Source organism: Eptatretus burgeri, chromosome 8, assembly GCF_056783735.1.
Source record: "Eptatretus burgeri isolate ZD-2024b chromosome 8, Ebu_testis_v1, whole genome shotgun sequence".
Taxonomy (NCBI): Eukaryota; Metazoa; Chordata; class Myxini; order Myxiniformes; family Myxinidae; genus Eptatretus; species Eptatretus burgeri.
The window spans coordinates 24,222,895-24,227,727 of record NC_140968.1 but is presented as its reverse complement, the minus strand read 5'-3'; positions in this window follow the sequence as shown (position 1 = coordinate 24,227,727).

Genomic DNA, 4,833 nt, shown 5'->3' with positions numbered 1-4,833 from the left:
ACGATTGCCGATCAATCGAACTTTGCTGCTTCTTCTTCAATTAATCTGTGGATCGACGCTGTAAATGATTGCGTAATAAAGAGGAAGAAGAAGAAACGAAAGGTGGATGTCAGAGCAGACAGCGAGGTTTGAGGTTTGAGGTTTGAGGTTTGAGGGTTGAGGGTTGAGGATTGAGGGTTGAGGGTGTTACTGTTGGTTCCGGTATTGTTTGGCCTATCTTGCCAGTATAACGGTTGATCCTCCGTTCAGTTGGCCAGAGGAAATCCCCCGAGGTGCCGGAAGGAGGTGATCATGGACGATCGTGTCTGGTGAAGACGACCAGGGTTCTTCCTGATCTGTAACCGAGCTCGGGAGGGAACCCGACGAGTCAGACACACCCAAAGTGGTCACTGGTGTTGTCTTAATGGTAAGAGTGGTGAGCTTGGGATCCTAGGGTCCTGAGTTCAAATCCCGCTCGGCTGTTGAATTAACACCAGGTGGGGTTGACTCGGTCTGGCATCCTTCTGAGGTCGGCAAAATGAGTGCCAGCTTGCTGGTATCCTTTGTTGGGTGGAGACCCGTCCAGGATTGTGTCCAATAGCCAAAGAGACTGCTTAGGCAGCACCAACAGTCTGCACAGAGTATGGTCTCAATGGATGGATGGATGAGGGAGAGCCGAGGAGTCATTTATGGGATTGATCCCTCCATTGAAATAGGTGACATTAGTCATTAAGAGCCATTTAGTTGATGTGTCAGTTGCTGATGTCCCCCCCCCCACATTTTACTACTGTCAGGGATGGGGTCTGAGTCGACACCTCTTCAGTGGTTTTGTCCTTCAGCAACCCAGTCCTTCCCCGAAAGTTTTCCTCGGGTATCAAACCTTCACTATCTACAAAATAAGATTCATCGGATGTCTGTCTATCTGCCTGTTTGCGTTTTTTGCAAAGACCGCCAGACCGACAACCACTAAATTTGGCACACACACACCAAGTCCGATCCGGGGGTTGGCCGAAGTGTATTTTCATCCACGAGCTCAGACTCAGACCGAAGAATCATGACCTTTTTTTTTTTTTTTTTTTTTTACATCCTTGAGAGATTAGATGACATGCTTGAAAGAAGACTTTCTACATGCTTGGGAGATGAGACCCTTAAGACCAATGAATTCCCCGAACACAATTATGACACTGTAAAACCCCAAATACCCCAATTACTCTTTGGACCCCAAAAACGGTTAAGATTCCTAAGACTTGAAGACCCTTTAGACTTTTGAAGACCCCTTAGAGCCAGAAGACCTCGAAGACCCTTAATAACTGTAAGGCCCCAAAGACCCTTCAAAACCTCAAAGACCCTTGAAGACCCCTTTCCCCACTGGTGTTCCCCTTTACCCACTGGTGTTCTGGCTCTCGTGCCCCTTGCACAGTTCCCCCCCCCCCACACCCACCCCATCAGTTCTCTTGCCCCGATCCGCCTGCCACATTCTCAGCCCTGCCGGCTCTCCTTCTCAAACTTCTCAGTTACCCACCTGGGCAACACTACATAACCTGCCAGTATGTGAATATATTCCTGTCCCACGAAGATGTTACAAGTGCCAAAAGTTCGGTCACACCACTCCAGTATGAAGGGGCAAACAACGACGCAGTGAATGTAATGGGAAGCATGAATATGGAAGCTGCACTCGCAGGTAAAATGTCTTGTGCCAACTGTGGTGGGGACCACAGCGCAGCCCTCAGAGGATGCCCTGAATTTCAAAGAGCCGTCCGGATTCAACATTTGAAAACTCAAGGGAAACTATCCTATGCTGAGGCTGTCCAGAAGCCCCTCAAAATCAAAACCCCAACAAACGAGGTCAATAGTAAGACCCTATCTGAGGGCCTGGTCAAAGTACTAACTAAATCGGTGGGAGTTCACACCGAGACGAAAGATTCAGAGTGCCTAACGGAGAGAGCAATCACCGATGCGGATATGAATATTGCAAAAATGGGGTTCATCTGTTTCATCACCGAAGTGATTAGTTGTTCTGCCCAAGTCAAAAAGCAGATCTCAGAAAATCGACATTATTTCTGCAGCAGCCATCAAACACCTGGGTTGGGAGGGATTTTCTTCCAAGAAGATTAACAAAATGCTCAACCAATCAAGCCATAATAGCAGAGGGTCAGGTGCCAAACTGTCCCAGGACTCCCTCTCTGAGTAATGAAAATAATCCAATGGAATGCCAAAAAATTTGCCACGCGTGGGTCAGAGTTTACCAAATACATCAGCGATATCACATCCAAACCGGATATAATCTGTACACAAGAAACCTGGTTAAAAGGTCACAACCGTTTTAGGATCCTTAGTTACACCCTTTTCGCAGGGACAGAGCAAGTGGGAACGGAGGTGGATGTGGGGTATTCATCAAGATTGGTGTTCCCTTCTTAGAAATTGACTGCAACGTCCAGCTGGAATGTAATATCATCAAACTCCACAGCACAAGGGAACTTGTTATAATTGAAAATTTTTACAATCTGTGCTGACCCCTAATCTACAACACACTCCAGGGGGTCTTAAGCAAGTGTGAGGGGTAATCCTTTGGTGTGGTGACTTTAACAGCCACAATTCTCTTTGGGGCTCCAAACTCACCGACAGAAATGGCGAATGCGTCGAAAGCATCATCGATGAATTTTACCTGGTCCTTTTAAATGATGGCACTGGGACTTTTGTCATTCCACCTCCTGGGCAGTCTTCACCTTTTGACCTCAACTTTGTCTCCACATCTGCAGCAGCAAGGTGCGAATGGTCCGTCCTCTCTGACAGCATGGGCAGTTACCACTTCTCGGTTATCACCTGCCTTAAATTGGATAGGGACGCAGATAATTTGGACAGATCCCCTTCGTGGAACTTTTCCAAGGCCAACTGGGACTGCTTTTCAACTCGGTGTTCTGAGGAAGTGACGATTGAGCTTTAAAATGAGGATATTGGCAATTTCAATAGAAGTTTAGTCAACACTATAAAGACCATCGCTTAGGATTCAATCCCCATCTGAAAAAGTTCAGCTGGTCGGAAAATCAAAGTTCCCTGGTGGAATGACGAATGCAAGCAGGCTATCTGGGCTCGGAGGGTTGCTCTAAAAAGGGTAGGAAAATCGCTGTTGTTTCAAGATGCCTTGGAGTTCAAAAGGAAAAGAGCTGAAGCCCAGCGAGCGATCAAGCATGCCAAGATTGGCTCTTGGTGCTCCTTTTGTGCTTCCATTAACTCAGACGTCCCCCTCCGGACCATCTGGAGAAGAGTGAAATGCATGAATGGAAGTAAAGATGGAAGGAGAACGATCCCTGTGCTTGTCTACAACAGCGAAACCCTCTGCTTGAACAGTGTCAAGGCCTCTACATTGGGAGTTCACTTCTCCAACCCCACTGGGGACACTAACATCGACCCGGAGCTCAAAGCCCATAGGGGTCAATTTGCCAATCTACACCAAGCCATCATCTATGACACGAGCCTGGTAAGCTCTACGCTCAACCTGGGCTTCTCACTTCAGGAACTCAAGGAAGCCATTTCAAAATCCAAGAATAGGGCGCCTAGCCTTGACTAGTTAACTTATGGCATGTTCAAGCACATGGAATTAAATTGCATTAAACCAGGCTTTTTTCCACCTTTATTTACACATCGTAACCCACAACTTCCAAGTCAAAAAAAAATTATACAAATTTCAGAAAATTAATTTAAAATACAAAACTAGAATATCTTGGTTGGATAAGTTTCCACCCCTCCCGAGTTAATACTTGGTGGAAGCACCTTTGACAGCAATTACATCATCACATCTTTGTCAGTTTTACCAAATACACCAGCGACCCTAATCCCAGACATCCCAGCGACCCTAATCCCAGACCAAAGGGAGCAAATCACAGACACAGACACAGACCGAGAACTTCTTGGGTAATTACAAGGATCCAAACTACAAAGCCAACGTGGGAAGAATGCTAGAAAAGTTTGAGGCCTTAGGATATAAAATGAGCCTTAAAGTTCATTGGAATGTCCATCATTTGGAATACTTTCTGGAAAATCTAGGGGATGTGAGTGAAGAACAAGGGGAAAGGTTTCATCAAGATATGAAGGAGATTGAAAGAAGATATCAGGAAAGATGGAATGTCAGTCTGATGGCCGACTACTGCTGGATGTTGCATCGAGAAAGTTCCAGCAAATGCTCACAAACGAAAAAGTTCCAGGTGTAGTTTTTCAAGTGAGAAAGAAGAGATTTCGAGGTGCTGAACCGAAAAAAAATGATTGGAGCACTTGTGAAGAATCTATTGTCTTACTTTTTAATTACATTTGTGCCATTTCTCTTTGCCAAATAGAGTACCAAATTTATTTTTATTCGTTTCATTTTGTCTTACCACATGGGAATTTACCGAAAATTCTTGTATATTTCATCATCGATTTGTAAGAAAACCTTACGTGATTGAGAAAAACTGTTTTGATATTTCGAATGAGCACCCCAAAAAATATATAAAGTAACATAAAATTATCAAAAACAATTTTTTTTTTAAAGTTCCATTTTCCAGACCTGTGTTATTATAATGTGCTTACAACCTTCGAATCACGCGAAGTCATCAGCGACCCAAAACCTGCTCTTTAACACTGAATCTTTAGGTATTAACATTGAATTTCATCACAACGTACATCACAACGTACATCACAACGCCTTACTTCGTCCCAAGCGCTTTAACATATCATTCAGACCATCGCGGCAGTAGCCATGGCAACCGTACGAACTATATACAGATGACGCAGCTTTCAGATAAAGTGCAAAAAGATAAATAATACACATTATTGCGAACGTAGTGAGCTTCATACTTAACGCGTGCACGTGAGAATAGG